A 19,481-nucleotide genomic window follows, 5' to 3' on the forward strand; every position below is an offset into this window, starting at 1 on the left:
AAATGGGAGGAAGTTGTGACTCAACCCCTCTGTGTTTCTAGGGCTAAACCAGGGCAGCCCCAAGGAGGACCCTGATCCCCAACCCAGCTCCCCTAGGAGTTAGCAGAATTATAATGTATTTTTCCCATTTCTAAAGGGATAGAAAAAAATGAATACAGTAAAATAGGCCTGAAAACAATTACCTGTAGGTAAAGGGATTATGTTGTAGCCCCAACAGATGTTCTAAGGAAGCTTTGCAGAGTTGGCATAAAGTGAGCGTCCACTTTGCAATGACTTCTGGTATTTGTGCCCACAGACATTGTTCTGTTACTTCAGCGTCTGCGCAAGGAGTAGGCATTTGCACATTCATTTTCAAGTTTCTAAATTTGAACTTTCTTTCTCAACAGTTCATTTTTCTAATGAAATCTTATATTTTTTCCATATGAGTGAAGAGATAACATCGGAATACTTCATCTAGACACACACCATTTCAATACAACTTAGCAGTTGATCTCCCTTTATTTAAAAAAAAAAAAGGCTCAGGAAATGATGGTTTGAAGATTTAGGAATACCATAATATATATGACTTTAAAATCAGGAGTGATGCTTGTATTTCACTGTTTTGAGCATTGAGGGAACTAAAAGATTTTAGGAAAGTGTACAGAGATGGACACTTGTGGTCATGTTTGATAATTTGTCATAGAGAAACTACAGAAGCTATTTTTTGAGTGTGACAGGAGGTGCTATTAAAAAAACAAATGCACCAAAGAGCTGGGGGTGTAGCTTGGTGGTAGTGTGCTTGCCCAGCATGTGTTAGGTTCTGAGTTTGATACCCAGCACAGCAAAAAACAAACCAACAAACAAACTTGACCAAAACTGTACCAGCACATCAGGTGTAAACTAAAACTACCCCAGGCAAAGTTCAACACAAGTGCCTGTAGTTACAAGCAAATCAATGCAAAACCATTTATAATTAATGGGATGTTGCTATAAATTTCAACTCCTCAGGAACCAGAATTAATTCCTCAATAGTTATTCTCAAATTCCTACTTTTGCAAAGCTTTAGCCACCAGTAAGAGAAAAGCTGAGAGTAATCTCCTTTACAATCCCACCCCTGGAGATGTGATAATTTTTTTACCTGTGTACCATTAGTATCCTCATCTTTACATCCATAGTAAGTATCCTTCAACTACAAACTTTATGGAGAAATACTGAATATAATAAAATAGGCACTAACATATCAAATGAGAGTATGACCATAATTATGACAATAATGACAACCAATCACAAATCTGGGGGAGAAAATTCCACTCTAAGGATGATATATTTCCAATGAGAAAATTTAAGAATCACTGTCCCAATTCATCATCACTGTAAAACATCAACAAAATAGAGCCTACACTTCTGAATAAGAAAAAAGTCAACATGGGGGTACCTCTCAACCTATTTATACCACTTAGATACTCTTAACAGTTGAAATAATGTTTCAATTTCCTTTAAGGTCTCTTCCTGCTAAAAATGTCATAATTAAAATTCTCAGCAGCACTTAGGTCCATGAACTTTAAAATCCAAATCAAACTAAAAAATTAAAAACAGCTGGAATTTATAAGCCAGAAGGATTTTCTACTCTGGCAAAGAGATTATAATGAAGTATGGCACAATTTTATGAACTTATTAGTCCAACTAAGTGGATTTACGTTCTGCAGCACTTCAATACTTTTATAAGTTGGAGCCCTGCCCAAAAATGAAATGGGAATTTTTTAGTTGCTTTTTATACAGAAGCCCAAATGATTTACATTTAAAAATTAAATTGCAGATTAAAGCATGTCATGAAGCTGAAATGATTTGTAATAGGTGAGCAGTAATACAGTAAATTTCTTTCTCAAGAAACAAGCAATAGACATGCTCAAATTATTTCTGAATGAACTTCCAAAATGATTAGCAACATTCATTTAAATACTCCAATATTAAGATGGAACCAGCTTAAATACTGGTTCTGACAATTTATTCTATTATGTAAAATATCATGAGGAGAAATTTAGAAACATTCAGAGGATTCCAAATGAGAAACTACTAGCATTCAGAGCAAAATGCATTCCCTTTTTCTTAACTCATAACATCTATTATTATTATTTTATATTTCTATTTAAAATTAGAAACTATTAGTAAAAGTATCCATTTTCTGGCACCCTCACTAAAGAAGCCCTCAGGAGGAACTTCTATGCAACCCGCGATGGAAATGACACTCAAATTCAACTTCGCTGTTGGTTTCCCAAAGCCCAAATCGTGCTTCCCCTTATCGAAATTCTACCATTGGTTGGGTCCAGTAAGGAAAGAAATGACTTTAGTTTCTTAATGTCATCCCTAAGAATGTGAGAAATTCGAGTGAATCGCTATGACTACCCAATACCAGCAACAACAACCAAAAAATTCATTTTTATTCCCGACAAAAGAGAGGTCAGAGAAATCAACACAGAAAGGGAACTGAAGCAAGCTAGCAGAAATGTGAGAATGATTTAAAAATAGTGATGATATAAATTGCATCAAAAGACTTATCATTTAATGTTGAGTTATAGTGCACTACAGGGACTCAATTCAGAAGATAAGAAGCTTCCATTTTCTCCCATTGTTAAATTTTTTAAGTATTATCTTCTCTAAAATCTGATACAAGATAGACATTTAACAAGTGTCCACCATCTACACATGGCTTTGAGGAGATCCGATATCTTGATTTAGGGCTCGTTCATTCATTTTTGCCTGGAGTGCACTAGGTACTGTGTTATTTGAGTGCACTAGGTGCTGTGTTATTCGCAGAATAAAAGACTCAACAAGACAGAATCCCTGCTTTGGGCAGTCCAGTACCAAGAAATACCTAGGCAATTTTAATAGAATGTCTTAAGTCTGCACTGGGGACAACTTCAGGTTCCTGGTATTACCCGCTTCCCAGAGGCAGCCACCTCCACACCCACTACTGAATGTCACGATGGATTAGCTGGAGTGAAGGAGGATCAGAGTGTAATGAAATAGAAGGGACGCTGAGTGCCAACGCCAAAGGGTGGGGCAGGCAGCCAAATGGCCAGATGAGAGGACTGGCGCTTTCTTAAGCCAAGTATAGCTGAAGGAGAGGGTCTGCATGAGAGGAGAGCTAGAGAGTTAGGTAGTTTCCAGAGGTCAAATATGATGGTGAAGAAAGAAGCCAAGGATCCCCGAAAGGCAAAGTCACATGGACATGAGGCTGCTGGGGGGTTCCGGGTTCTCCTGGCACCTGCACCCTACTGCGACCCTCACTGCAAGGGGTTCCAAGTCACCGTGTCCACAATGCTATTAAGTGGAATGGGTCTTTCAGTTCAGCCTGGGGTCTCAGAATAGCAAGCTGAGTTTGGTCCATGCGGCTTATAACATGGGCATCTACAGGCCTCATGCAAGGCACGACACCCACAGCTCAGCACTGGGTCTGCCTGGCACCAGAGGGCCATCAGAATGCATAGATGCTGTCCTCACCTGGGGCTGGGGGTGACTCCCACTGCAGGGCGATTCCAGCTTCATCTGGGAGAAGCATACAGTGACCAAGGCTGGGTTGGGGTGTGCAGAAGTGGCAGGGGTGACGGACTTATAGCCTGAAGCTGTTTTACAGGACACAGCCATTCCTGCTATGGTACCTGTGGCTCTGCTTTCCAACACTTTTTTCCATCCACTCCTATTATTTTGGTCTAAATGTCTGGGAACAAAGGAACGTATCTGCCATCTTTGCTGAAGCCAGACAGGGAGAAGCAGGTCTTGAGGCTTAGCCACCTCACCTATGAAACGGAGGACAGGCAACACTGCTAAATGCTGCGCCCAGCAGGGCGGGCCCTTGGACACTGTTCTTATTTACTATTAGGATGAAGTGCTCTACTTCTCTGGAGCTATAAAGGGTGAATGAGTATCATTCCAGCTTTAGTCAGAAAACAAATCGTCCCATGGTCTTTGAGGTTCTATGGGATCTGATGCCATGCACCTACCTGCACTAATCTAATGCCACCCACATTTTAGCACCCTCTCTCCAGCCACTCCATCCACTGGCGCGATGGTGATTCATCTGTCTTACTGCCTCTTTCTGGCCTGGGCCCTTTAACTGTGCTCACAGCACATTTTGAACTTTTTTTTTTTTCTCTCATTCTCCAAATCTCAAGTAATTTTACCAGTGAGATCTTTCCAGACCATACTGTGTAGCATTTCCATTCCCTGCACCCCAGTCACATTTCTTCCGCTGACCCACACCTCCAGTGTAGATGGTTTTTTATCAACAGCGAGGGCAAGTCATGACTTGAGGAGTTATTCATCACAAAAATAGTTCTGTTTGGCACATTATGCTACATGAAATAAGCTAGTCACAGAAGGACAAACACTCTGATTCTGCCTACTTGATGTATCTAGAGGATGCAAATTCAGAGAAGCAAAGAGAATGGTGGTTGCCAGGGGCTGGTGGGGAGAGAGATGAGGAGATAAGTGTTAGGTTAGCACCGAGCTTCAGTTCTGCAAGATGCAAAAAGTTTTGGAGATGAACAGTGGTGATGGTTGCATAAGAACATGAACGAACTTAGAGCCACTGAGCTTAAAAATGATTGATGGTAAAATTAAGTTATGCATACCTTATCACTGTTAAAATTGAAAAAAGGGTAACAATGATATGTGCTTATCCAACTAGCATATAGAATAAAAAGTACAACTGCCCCAGCAGCTAGCTGGTGGGGAGGAAATAAGGTGCTCAAAATATACTTCTCATGGAAATGTGATTTTCCATCTTTGCAAATTAAGCTTGCAACATTTGTTAATATCAGAGTCCTCAGTTGATTCAGAAATTTTAGTCTAGAAATTCATCAAATGTTATGAAATATAAGAATTCATACATACACATGCAAACATATATAAACACACATATGTATATGTATGTGTATATATGTATAATACACACATATGTATTATGTATACACATATATATAATACTAATATAATTATATACACTAATAATTATATATAATTCTAATATATAATATTAACATATACTAACTATAATACTAAGAAATAATATATATAATACTAACATATATAATACTAATATGTTATATATTATGTTCTAATACATAATACTAATATGACATACATGTACCATATATATCTAGTGAAAAGCACTGCTATCCACTCAACTATGAGTTGCACATGGGAAGGGTCGACAGCATGTATTTCATGTCATTTCTGTGGGCTCTGACTTTCCAAGATGAGGAAAGCAAATACCACAACATGAACTATCACATCATCTCTGCTGTGACTAAAAGATAGGCATTTCTCTTTCTTTTTTCCTAAAAGTTTTACAAAAATGCTTTCCTACACAAGCAGGGGAGAAGACTGTTTATTAAATAAAACTGTTGTAACCACTGCAGGTTTCCAGTCCATTCAACTCTCCTGTAGGATGAGAAGTTTATAAGCTTGTTACAAAGTGAAGAGAAATGGTTCCACAGACCAGAGGATGGAGTGAGTGACCAGAGGATGGAGGGAGTGAGGAGAGGTGGAGGGAGTGAGGAGAGGTGGAGGGAGTGAGGAGAGGTGGAGGGAGTGAGTGGCTATCACCTTCAACTATTTAATTTCAACTATTAACCTTCGACTATTTAATTTTCTAAAACATTCTGTCAGGTCGAAAATTTTACGCATACTCAATAAGCGTAACCTAAAGACATAAATAATTCTAATAAAAGTAGGAACACTAATTGGTTGTGAGAAGTTCACCATTTCAGATGGCAGGTTTCTACAGATGTCTAGATTTTGTTTTCCATTTTAGTAAAATAGCTGGCTATAAAGGTCTTCTTTAGGTTAGGGAAAGACAGTCCCAGGACAAAGAGGATCTCCTAAGCACCAATAACATGCTAATTATTATTACAAAAAGTAACTAAAAGCAAAGTTAATTTTACTTTATTTAACCACCTCAATGATCAGTTTTTAAGAGGAATCCCAGTGTCCACTTAATATGCCGAGTCCCATTTGAGGTCACACTTTCCTTCCTGGATTTCAGAGGGCTCCTCTGCACTTCCATATCCACTAAGAAGTGATATATACCACTTGAAGTCTCATTTATGTAATTTTCATTTTTAACAAATATGGATGTTCGCATAACAGACTTTCTTTAAATGAGATACACTTGAACATCTCAGAACAACGCTCATGACTATCTCCCTACTACCTGCTATCAAAGAAAATATGCCATGACACATTCGTAGATGGAATACATTGGAGCAGCTTCATATTTTCAAACAGTCAACAGCACTTTGGAACCATGGAAAGCAAATCATCTGTTGATTTCAACATCAGGCCAAATACAACGCTGGCACCACTTTATTGAAGAAACGTGCTGTATGATTACAGCGATGATTTTTCTGCCTCTGAAAAGTTTCCTGTGGTTAGATCATTTACAAGTGCACTCTGTACAAAGTTACCATGACAGGTTGGTTTGAGGGACAGAGCATCATTTACAAAAGAGAATAAGTTTATATCACAGTAAATTCTGGCTAATATGTACCGAGAGAGTCAGTCCGGTATGGGTGGAGCTGGGCAGTTACCTCCTGACAAAACTCACTTTGACAGATGGTGTCTACCGTCCTAAGCTGGGACATTTATGGACTCTCTTGGTATAAAGAGTCAGTGGCACAAAAGCCATGAGCCAACAGTACCCTCTTGATCATAGTTTGCATACTGGCTTCTAAAAGAGTCAGCTACAGGTTTGGGGATGAGAGGGATATGCATCCCAGGTACTTGCAGGAAAAACCACCTGAAGTTTAAAAAAAAAAAAAAGTGTTTGGACAATGTCAATCAATGGCCACGTAAGCTCTGTAATCAAGGGGCGCTGTCTCCCTTCACTTTGTTCCAACATGCTATAAAGTTTTGGCTACTTTTTCAGGTTACGGAAATGCTTGAAGTCAGATGCAGGTTTGAGTCTAAGTTTTGTCATTTACTAGCTGTACGATCCTGCCTAAGTCGCTTAACTGCAGTGTTTCCTGGTAGGACACAAATATAAGTTATTATCATGACTGTACCTAAAGAAATGAAAGTGAGACACCCTATGTTCCTCCCAGGAGCCAGCCCAGAGGGCCTCCTGGCTGCCCATGGGATCTGCGTCCTGAGAACTGGTCATGAAGGGAAAGGAACAGCCAAATGTTCATGAGTATTGCGTTTCCTTGTTTTTCTTCTAAAAGTTTTTCATTTCTTTTTCTCTCCCCCCACCCCCCTCCCGAAACTGCCATCTCAGGCCTGTGTGGGCAGAATTTTGGTAAAATTTTGTTTCAAGTAAGAATTTAAATTGCTCCTTTTAGAGAAATTACAGTTTAAGACTTTTGAACTGTGCCCACACCTAATATCATGCAGTGAATCTCATCTACAAAATAGTATTATAGCTTTTAATGTCATCCATCACCCTATTTGATAATAAAACAGAGCAATTTGAACAATTGGGAAAGCTGCTTGCCCTAGGTCTACATCAAATTTTAGGGGTTTTTTTTCCCCTCAACAGGGATCAAAGCTGCCTCTATTGGTTTCAAATACACATTTTATATTTAGTGTGAGGGGGGTGGGGTGGGGTGTTATTGGAATCTGACATACAAAATTATTGTTCCCCTGACATTTTATATACTATTCCATCTAATAACCACTTAGGGAGCTTTGCATATTATGTGGTATATGTCCAGTTTGACAAGTAATAAGAGCACTGTGAATAGCTATCATTTATTTAATGTCTATAATGTGCCAGGTTCTTGGCATGCATCATCTCCAATCAGGAAACACCACGATAAGCCAGGTATTACCTGAGCTTAATTTTATAGGTAGGAATCAGGGAGAGGCTGGATATCCTGGCCAGCAGTATGTCACACAGTGAAATAAAGTAAGCAAGAAAATTTGGAATCAGAAAGACCTGCATGTAATTCCTAGCTCTGGTCTTCTCTATATGCCTAGGTACAAACTGTTTATTTATTTATTTTCCTCATCAGAAATTGGGATACTACTTAATTCCTCATAATTTCCAATTTTAGCACTTGGCTTACAGTAGCATTTAATAAAAGTTAAATCTGATGGATATTATAAATAGTGACATTAGAATTTGAACATGGTCTCCTAAGATTATGATTCTCCCTACATAACAGGGTACGTCTAAACTGAATGAGGAAAATGGGATGCTAACATCTAGTTTCACATATTAAAATCAAGAAAAAGCATATCTCAAATAACACCTTTAAAGATTCAGCTGTGTTAGACCAAGTCTGGAAACAATGTCTTCTATGAATGTTCCAAGAGAAAACTGAATTACCACCTACTTTACATACAATGTAATTATTTTATTACATGATATTAAAAGAACCCTTAAGTAGAGCACAGAATATTTGTCCTATGATTTACCTGTGTAATATAAACTAAATTATTTCCTGGAACTAATTTCCCCTTGACTTCTTAAGTAGCTCCTTCAGTGTAAATGAGTAGGTTCATGTGGTATGTTCTAGAAACCTAAGTATAGGAAAATGGTCAACGTCTCCGGGTCAAATGTTATGAAAGAAAATGGAAGGCACTTTCCTTGGGCCTATATGAGGTGATTTCTATTTTAAAAATAAGATTGGCGCCAAAATAGACATGTAGATCAATGGTACAGAATAGAAGACACAGAGACAAAGCCACATAAATACAGTTATCTCATACTAGACAAAGGAGCCAAAAACATGTATCTGAGAAAAGACAGCCTCTCCAAACAAATGGTGCTGGGAGAACTGGAAATCCATATGCAGCAAAATGAAACTAAACCCCTATCTGTCACCATGCACTAAACTCAACTCAAAGCGGATCAAGGACCTAGGAATTAGACCAGAGACCCTGAGCCTAACAGAGGAAAAAGTAGGCCCAAGTCTTCATCCCATTGGATTAGGCACCGACTTCCTTAACAAGACTCCTAAAGCACAAGAAATAAAGAATCAATAAATGGGATGGAATCAAACTAAAAAGCTTCTTCTCAGCAAAAGAAACAATCAATGAGATGAAGAGAAAGCCTACATTTTGGGAGCAACTTTTTGCTGCACATGTCAGAGCACTAATCTCCAGGATATATAAAGAACTCAAAAAACTTAACACCAAAAGCAACCAACCAACCCAATCAATAAATGGGCTAAGGAGCTGAACAGACACTTCTCAGAAGATATACATTGGATCAACAAATATATAAAAGACTGTTCAACATCTCTAGTAATGAGAGAAAAGCAAATCAAAACTAAGATTGCATCTCACGCCAGTCAGAAAGGCAGTTATCAAGAATAAAAAAAAAACAACAGTAAGTGTTGGCAAGGATGTGGGGGAAGGATATGGGGCACACTCATACATTGCTGGTGGGACTGCAAATTGGTGTAACCACTCTGGAAAGCAGTTTGGAGATTCCTTAAAAAACTGGGAATGGAACCACCATTTGACCCAGCTATCCCACTTTACCTTTAAGTAGAGCACAGAATATTTATCCTATGATTTACCTGTGTAATATAAACTAAATAGTACGCTATAAGTCCTTTACCCAAAGGACTTAAAAACAGCATATTACAGGGACACAGCCACACCAATGTTTATAGCAGCACAATTCACAATAACTAAACTGTGGAACCAACCTAGATGTCCCTCAATAGATGAATGGATACAGAAACTGTGGTATATATACACAATGGAATATTACTCAGCATTAGAAGATAATAAAATTATGGCACTTGCAGGTAAATGGATGGAGCTGGAGAATATCATGTTAAATGAAGTAAGTCAATCCCCAAACTCCAAAGGCCAAATGTTCTGATAAGTGGATGCTGATCCATAATGGGGGAGGGGCATGGGGGAAAATGGAGGAATTTTGATTGAGCAAAGGAGATGCTGGGGAAGAGAGGGGTATGGGTATAGATGGTGACATGAGATGGACATCATTACCCTAGGTATATGTAGGACTGCACACATGGTGCAACGTTAAATCATGTACAGAGAAATGAAAAGTTGTGCTGCAATTATGTACAATGAATCAAAACGCATTCTGTTGTCATATATACCTAATTAAAATAAATTAATTAAAATTTTAAAAAGCTAAAAATACCCAAGACTGGTCTATAACAGGAGGGGATGTGTCCCTTTTTAACTACACCTCTCTGTTTAGTGACTTTGTGCTCTAATATTCAAATCACCTAAATGTGTGTTTGAAGAATGTCACAAGGCAATTTTTAAAGGAAAACCTATTTACAAGTTGAAAACGAAGAAAAGTTTACCAATGCTTCACCTTCAATATATTTCAGTAACTGAAAAATATTTAAGATAGAGTTAAGGATCTAAAAAATAAGTTTAGCAAAGGTACCATACTGACAAATATCTGATATCATTATCCTCTTGTGGTCCAGTTAGCAACTGGGGGTCTTCAGTGACATCCTAATCAGATATATTAATAATATTTAATTTAAATTTAATATTTCAAAATTTAAAGGGAAATTTCTCAATTACCTAAAACCATTTATAATGGTATTTCTATGAGTGTTTCTTCATGTACGCTCCTTGAAGAACAATATTTTTATTAATACCAATTAACTTTTTTATTATTACTAGTCCTTGAGGTGTAATTTCAGGTCCTACTGGATAGTTATATAAAAAAAGCACAATTAGTACTTATATTTACGGTAAAGACAAAACAGAAAGCCTACTGTTTTTCTACATAAATGAAGAAACATACTTTTATGAGATTTCTCACTATAGGAAATATAATTAATTTACTGAATTTTCACATAATTTTTAAAATGCAAGAATGTCCTGGTTTGTTTTACAGAGAATGTATTTTTTAAGAAGGGGGAAGGGAGAAAGAGAGATTGAAAATGTATTAATGGCTCAACCGGTTAATTTTTCCTACTAAAATAATTCGTTCTTTTTTTCCTCACATTTTTTCCTGGTGTATTATTACTATAAATTACAACTTGTTCTGATAAAGCAAATAGGTACCAATACCTGAATACTTCAGTTTTCTGCCTGGCGAACTGAGTTCCACACTGAGAAATTTTGCAAAAAAAAAGCAAATCCTTCCTGGTTTCATTTGATTTTTTTGAACGATTTATACTGCTTCATTGAAAAGAGACAAAGTTAATTCATAGAGCTCAGTGTGATTATTCTGTTTTACAGGTAATTCTCAAAATACAGTACAGAAAATTATGCACACTGCTCAAAATAAAGTCAAATATGGTACCTGAGACCCACCTGGCTTTTTGTTAATAGGAATGAAGTACAGCACACATTCAGTGCCTGGTACACAGTGAGCACTCAGCAGATGTGACTAAGGGGAGAGGAGCTCTGTGCTGTGGGTGGTCAGAGGGCTTCCCTTTCCATTTCCAATGGCTGCTCTATCTCAAACTGGCTGCAGCCCTGTTGGTACCTGCCTCTTCATACGTCTTCTCAGCCACTGCTCCTGGCTTGATTCTCAATGCTCTGAACCTGGCTTTTTATGTTTCAGTGAGATTTGACCTTAGTGGCTATTACAGCTCTGATGGCTGAGACGCTGGTTAAATTAGGAAAAGGTCACCTATTTTGATTATTTCTGAGATGCAACATAAACATGCTGAATTTTAAGTATCACCAATTACAGCAACTGAAGTTCTTCAAATAAATCCTAATTAGATGTGTCAGAAGTACATTTAATTTAAAAAAGAAAAAGGGAAGGTTGGTTGAAGGATTTTTTTTTGTGTGTGGGGGGGGGATCTAATATCATTTAGCAAGGGCATTTCTAAAAAAAATTTAAAGTATTCTCTTTTAACAAGGGTGATTTTTATTTAAGATTTCTATGTAATGGCTATTAATAGTCTTTTCATTCCTCTTTGTTTTTGAATATGATTTTAGTTCATCCTGGGTATCAAAAATAAATAAATAAAACAAAAACAATTAGTACTTATGTAATCCTAGCAAAATCAAATCGTACAGCCTCGTTACTGGGATAATTCTATGGTACAAGCCAGATTAAAAAAGCAATCAACCTAGACTAATTCTGCACTAGTTTTCCAATTAAGTTGTTCAACGGGAGTGGGAGTGTAGGAGAATACAAAGTGTTTCAGAAATCTTGGGACAGTGAAGTAAAGATTAAAAAAAAGGAAGACAGAGTTATGATCTTTCCAATTGTTCAAGATCTACAAAGAGCATGGAAACTGGCTCTGTTTTTCTACCATTTTTTTAAAAACTTTTTCCTCTTTCGAATACATATCATGCACCAAAAGTAGTTTAAATATCCTGCATTTTATTGAGAACCACGGTATGCTGACTCAATTCTGAAGAAGGAAAAATGTTTTTAAATGGAATGTCTATAAGGCAATCCTTTGTTGTTTCCTAAGGGTTTTAAACAGACCTGTTCTAATTTTTATCTTCCTAACTCTGACATGGACAGGGCAGACACTTTGAAGGTTTTCTGTTGTTTAGAGAAGAGGAAATAGAGGAGGCAGTGCCATTCTTCCATAAAAGTGACACTGGAATCTACATTGACACCTTTATTTTATGGCTTCCTACTAGAGAAACTCACATTAAGGATTCAAATTGTTGGGTAATATACAAGTGGCCTGTCACTAAAAATACCACTGAAAGGCTTCTACAATGGAGTATGAATCTCCAAACTCTAGTCCTGGTTCTTCATTCTGAATTGAAGAAAATAATCTATACAAAGGGATCCAAAGGAAGGAGGAAGTATTTATTCCCCCTCTTTCCCCCAAATTCTACAATTTTCATTCCAGTGAAATTCATAAAAATGATTTATTGGGCGTACACTTTATCTACAGTGGGGTACAGAAGCATGGATTTCTATCAAACTGCCTAAAAGCGTCACACATCAATTCCTCAGCTACTTTACTGTGAGTGACTTTTCAATTTTTGTTCCTAGGTGATGTCCTTCTAGCTTTGTATTTGTCCATCTTTTGCATTATTTCCAGTTTCTACTGTTAGAAGAATAAATAAAACATTTTTTATAAAGATGTATTGTACGATCAAATGAGAGTGATCTCATGGCGCTAGAAGCTCAAAACCAGGACAGACATCTTAGAAGCAGGCCACTACGGGCCTCCTACCTGAATGAAGGAAATACCTTCCTCCTTCTTTCTCAGGGATGGTTCCTTAAGATGCGAGACGTAAGAGTCTGCCGTTCATGAGCAACACACCACACACAGGAAGCGGATGCTTTTGTCAATATAGAGAGCCCACAAATTCCCAGAGTTTGCATTTATTAAAGCGCTTCAAATAAGGTCACCTTGAGGGAAAAATGGAAACAATCCACATCGCTCTGCCACACACTGCGGGCTTCATTCCTTGGTGTCAATCAGTTCTTCTCTCCACATGCTTTTGTCCATGGTGTTGCAAAGATGCGAGTGTGAGAGAGAGAGAATGAAGGTAAACGCAAACCAAATATTTTTATGATCACTGCAGGTGCTTCTGAGATCTTGCCGAAAGACACAGCTTTCTGTCTCCTCTTTGGCCCCAGAAAGCAATCCCTGAGCCTTTGAGTGCGGTGGGGCAGAGCTCCGGACAAAGCATGTGTGTGTTTTACCTGTTTCTGCGTGTCTCTAGAGTAATCCTTATCAGGCCTCTCTGGTCTGTCTAAGGTGTCAGGATGGGCAGTGAGTGGAGTCGCCAAGGAGTGACATTAAAACAATAACAACGGACCTTCTTGCACTAGGTACTCTCTTTAAGAGCAAAATATTATGTGAAAAATTGGGGGAGCCTGTAAAAACTGCTATCTTTTCTTATTTCCTAGAGAATTTTTTTGCCTTCTCAATCATGAGTATCTTCATATTGTGGCCCCCTTTGGTGACTTAGTACCTCTAATATCAGGAATAACAGCAGGACACAATCCCCACAGTCGTCACCATCCTCAGCAGGCCTGTCCCATCAGTTGCTGAGGGCCCAACACCTCTGCCAGGCTTTCAATTTCCTCACTTCCCATACATTGCACCAAGTAGCCATGGCAGACGCTGACGTTAGCTGATCTACTGCCACATTGCCATTTCTTTATTTTAAAACTCTCAAGAGAACATCTCCAGGGAAAGAACAAACTTTTTCAAATATGTTTCTCTCTGATTTCCTATTCGCCTGAGCAGTGTCATCCCTTGTGAGCACTGTCTCCACAGCCGCGATGATACTAAACTCCACTCCTCTGCCCTGGACTTCAGTGTTTCTCTCCCAAATCTCTCAGTGATTGCCAGTGACCTCCTGGGCCGATCTCCCATGCAGTTCTGCCAATTCCTCCCTCATGACCTCTTGAACTGGTCTCCCACTCCACTGAACCATTCCGTTGGCGGTCATGCCCTTTTTACTCTCCTTCCTTCACAATGTCATCCCTGTTGTCTCCTCTTCTAGGCAGTACACTGTAAGGGACCCCACAGGGTACCCAGGGACGAAACTGCAAAGCCACTGGGTTGATGGTTCTACTGGGAAGAACTCTACAAAAAGACTTTCTGAATTGAAGAGAAGGGCTGAGATTTCTCGTTCCAGAATTAGGGGCTGGATCCCAGGGTCTTTGCTCCATCTCCTCTTCCCTCTCCTGGGTGTAGACCTACTCTATCAGGCCAGGTGTCTGGGTGTCTGGCTCTGCGCAAATGGATGTCTCTGGTCTCCCATCTCCAGGTTTCCACTCTGCCACTGCCTCCTCTCCACGTCGACATCAACATCTACCCGTCTGTCCAGGGCTCTGTTCTTGATCACAGTCAATTTAGCAATTTTAATTTTGGTGTCCAATAATTCCCAAGAATATCAAATCATGTAAGTTACATGATCCTAATTTCATCACGAGAGCAAGTTCTGAGAGCAGCTTTGTGCCCTCACCTCCTGGGGATGTTTCTGAGCCATGAGGCATGAAGCAGATATCAAAGAGCTGAAGCGTTGGTAGCGCTCAGCTTCATACAAGGAAGACCATTCTCCCCACGGTTCTCCGGGCCTGATAAGGCTGCATGTAATTTTTATCACACACAGGAAATGAAACACAGGAAGATAAAAGTTTTAAATACAGCTTTAGATTAATATCAAGATGTTAAAGAGGTACTTCAGGATGGTAATGGTAATTTTTAAAAAATATGAAGTTCATTCCTTAAGAAAAAAATAGAGACTACCCAATTTCTTTCCCATTAGGGCAACAGAAATTCAAATTAGAGTTTCAACTTGGAATGGCTAGGAGTTAATTATTTAGAGTATAGCAAGATAACTATTAAATTATAATGTGCTCTTCCTAAGTATTCTAAAGCCAGAACCATTCCTCTACTTTTTGATGGGTAAAAATAGTTGGGATCTGATGGAACTCTTGAGAGACAGGATGGCCTATGTGTCAAGTACACAGAGTGGGAGAGTATGGGCTGCCCAGGTTCAAGTCCCAGCTCTGCCACTTTCTTCCAAGTGGGCGACCTCAGACAAGTTACTTACCTCTTAGGTGCGTCAGTGGACTGATCTCTGACAGGAGGACATTCAATGGTCCTGCCTACATCCCAGGATGATTACAAGGATTAAAATGAGAATACAAAGTTCTTGGCATAATGAGCATAAAGCAAGTGCTTAATAAATATTTACTGTATTTAAGAGCTGAAGGATCAGACCTTATTTAAAAATCAGTGTTTTCCCTGTCATAACAATTGCTTAGAGAGTTCAAAGGTATTGCCCTTCCAAAATCACAAAACATTGATTTAAGAAGGCTGTTGTGGAGGCTGGGGATGTAGCTCAATGACAGAGCACTTGCCTAGCATGAGCAAAGCCCTGTGTTAGAACCCTAGCATGCCTCCCCAAATAAGCAACCCCCCCAAAAAAAACCAAAAAGACTGCTTGTTATGGTTTGGATATGAGGTGTTCCCCACATTTCCTGAAATATTTAGAGGCCAGATGATTGGATTATGAGAGCTGTAACCTAGTCAGTCCATCCTACTGTGAACGACTGGGTGGTGACTGAAGGCAGTTGGGGCATGGCTGGAGAAGGTGGGTCACTGGGTGTGCATCTTCCCTGGAGCCCCACCCCACCCCTGCCTCCTGACTGCCATCAGCTGAGCATCTTTTCTCTGCGGGCCCTTCCACTGAGCCTCACCATGGGCCCAGATCAATGGTGTCAACCATGAGCCTCAAATAAGTGTTTCCTCCTGTAATCATTCTTGGTAGGTATTTGGGTCACAACAACAAAAAGTTAACTAAAACAAGCTGTGGTAAGAAATAAGTGAGAAAACATGAAGTACTTGCATAGTGTCTGGCAGTTACTAAGTGCTCAATAAATAGTAGCTATTAGAGGAGCAACTGGTTCACAGAATAAAGCCTTTTTTTTTTTTTTTTCCGGTACAGCTCCTTGAATATAAACTAAAATATTCTTTTAGCTGCTGTTATGGTTTGGATCTGGAATTTCCCTCCAAAACTCATGTGTGGAAAGTCCAGTCCCCCATGTGGCAAGGTTCAGAGGTGGGGATTATAGGCCATGTTTGGGTCATGAGGACTCTGACCTCATCAAGTGGATTAATCCACTGGTGGCAGGATGGCCCCCAGAGGTGGGACTTGAGAGCCAGGTCCTGGGGGCAGGCTCTGGAAGGGCCCATCTTCTCTCCAGCCCCCTTTCTCATTCTCTGCTTCCTGGCTATGATGAGCCGAGGAGTTTTCCTTGCCATACCCTCTGGCCGTGAGGTTTTTGCCTTGGGCCTACCTGCCAAGGACAGGATCCCTTGAAATAGGAGCAAAAATGAACCTTGCGTCCCCCTCTTCTCCTGTATTCTGGTCAGTGTTGAAAGGCTGACGGACGTGACCGTCCTGGGAGAGTTACTTTTTAATCTCAGGTTACGATTCAAATAGAAAAGAGTGGGTACCTCAAAGTTAAAGATACTCAAGAAGATGTTCTTATAAATGAGCGATGCCCTTAACTCGCTCTTAAAGAACCAGGGGCCAGATGACTCACGGCTTTGGACTGGCTGCTAGAAAACTGAGCCAAATACACAGCCAGCCTCTACCAAGGCCTCGGGACATACATTCTCAGTATAATTTCCATGCCTGGCTCCATTTTTCTCTTCCTTGCTCTTATCTTCTCTCCTTCCCACTTCACGTTGTTTGAAATTTCACATTAACTCATGGCAAGCTGTGAGTGGCTGGCATTTTCTTTCTGTCCCCCCCCTCCACCCCCTGGTTAAGTTGCACTGTAAACAAACACATAAACACAGGGAATAACTTCAAAAATTACTTCCTGTAATAGCCACTGCTATTTTTCAGATTTGCCGTAAGAAGTGCACCTTGATGTAAAAAGGTGAGCGACAAGCAGCTCTCTGTGGATAATGCTAACTTACATTTGGCTCACACCTTCCTATGTCAAGTCGTTTTCTAACACATCACTTCCACCCATTTTCTCCTTCAGAGAACAAATAAACGGCAATGGAGACAGAAACAGGGGTGAATCCCATATATCTGTCAGTTATCAAACAACGAGCAAGGGTTTCGTTAGCACTGCCAATATGTTGGGCATTGCTTCTGCACTGGTTACCGAATCACATTCCCTCCTTGTTTTGGGGGGAGCCTCTGGATTGGCTACGTCTCCATAGTAATCAAAGGATACTGATGAATAAAGAAACAAAACTGGAATTAAAAATTGCAGATTCAATAATGTCTAAAGTTCCCTAAATCCTGGAGTAATCAGACACGAAGTAACTAAGTTTCTTTTGTATACAACCTGGAGAAGGAAGGGGGAGAGACAAATTCTCCACACATATGCTACGTGTATAGTCACTGTCCTAGATTTATGTTCTCTAAGGTTCTAATCTCAGCTCCCTCTGTCTCTCTAAAAGCCTATTTCTTGGGCAATTGCATCTACTTTCATGGATGATGACTCCAAAATACTCACTTTCTATCTTGTCTTGCTCCCCAAGCTGCAGTATCACACAACCAACTTCCTGTTAAACACCACTGAAGGTTTCACAGGCATCTCAAACTCATTCTAAACCAACTTCACCCCTTATCTGCTTTATCCTATTGATACTTTTTGTGTTGTACAGCACCCATCAGCTTTTCCAATATTATAAAAACAACTGATGTATTATGTATTACCTCTTAACCACTCCCCACTAAACTGTAAGCTGCATCAAGACTGAGATCACTGTCTATTTTGTTCACTTGATCTTTGTCCAAAATATCCTTAGATGTGCCTACTATGATGTGTGGTACACAGCAGAAAATGGAGAAATGTTTGCTGAATGAAAGGACCTTTCCTAGGCAGAATTAATATTGTCAAAATGTCCATACTACCAAAAGTGCTAGGTATACTCAACACAATCCCCTTAAAAATTCCAATGACATTCTACACAGAACTAGAAAAGGCAGTTCTGAAATTTAGTTGGAAAAATAAGAGACCTAGAACAGCCAAAGCAATCCTTAATGAGAAAAGTGAAGCAGGAGGTATCTCAATGCTGGACCTCAAATTATACTACAGACCCACAGTAACAAAAACAGCATGGTATCAATACCAAAACAGGCATGGAGATCAAGGGAGCAGGACTGAAGGCACTGAGAAAAATCCACGTGAATATAGTTATCTGATACTAGACAAAGATGCCAAAACATAAGTTGGAGAAAGGGCAGTCTTTTTAACAAATGGTGCTGAGAAAACTAGTTATCCATATGTAGAAGAATGAAGCTGGACCCCTGTATCTGACCCTGAGAAAAAGTCAACTCAAAGTGGATTACAGACCTAGGAATTAGATCAGAAACTACACAGTTACTAGGAGAAAACACAGGCCCAGCTCTCCAATACGTCAGCACAGGAAGCAACTTTCTCAAAAAGACTCCCAAAGCCAAAAAAAAAATAATAATAATAATAAAATAAATCTATAAGTGGGATGGCATCAAATAAAGCTTTTTTCAGAGCAAAGGAAACAAGAACTTGAAGGGAGAGCCTATGGAATGGGAAAAAGTCTTTGCCACCTGCTCCTCAGGGCATTAATATCTAGAATATACAAAAAACTCAAAAAAAAAACCCTCACAAATAACCCAATCAACAAACGGGCAGACACTCCTCAAAAGAAGAAATACGAATTCTCAGCAAATATATGAAATAGATGTTCAACATCTCTTGCAATTAGGCAAATGCAATTTCAAAACTACATTGAGATTTCATCTCATTCAAAACAGAATGACAATGATCAAGAATTCAAATAATAAATGTTGCTGAAGACGTGGGGATAAATGTACCTTGTTGGTGGGACTGCAAATTAATGCAATCTCTCTGGAAAGCAGTAAGGAGACTCCTCAAAACTCTAGGAATGGAACCACTATATGACCCAACTATCCCACTCCTTGGTATACATCCAAAAGATTTAAAATCAGTATACTACAGTGACATAGCCACATTGATGTTTATAGCAGCCCAATTCACAGCAGCCAAGCTATGGAAACAAACCAGGTGCACTTAAACAGATGAATAGATAAAATGAAATGTAGTGTGTACACACACACACACACAGAATATT

The 19,481-nt window shown here is 39.3% G+C and overlaps 1 protein-coding gene across 2 annotated transcripts in view; it reads right to left on the bottom strand.

The window, feature by feature from the left end:
* Nr3c2 (nuclear receptor subfamily 3 group C member 2) overlaps positions 1–19,481 on the bottom strand; it is a 324,444-nt gene that overhangs the window by 132,913 nt on the left and 172,050 nt on the right. The window lies entirely within an intron of this gene.

Source organism: Urocitellus parryii, chromosome 10 (assembly GCF_045843805.1).
Source record: "Urocitellus parryii isolate mUroPar1 chromosome 10, mUroPar1.hap1, whole genome shotgun sequence".
In the NCBI taxonomy this organism is placed as follows: domain Eukaryota; kingdom Metazoa; phylum Chordata; class Mammalia; order Rodentia; family Sciuridae; genus Urocitellus; species Urocitellus parryii.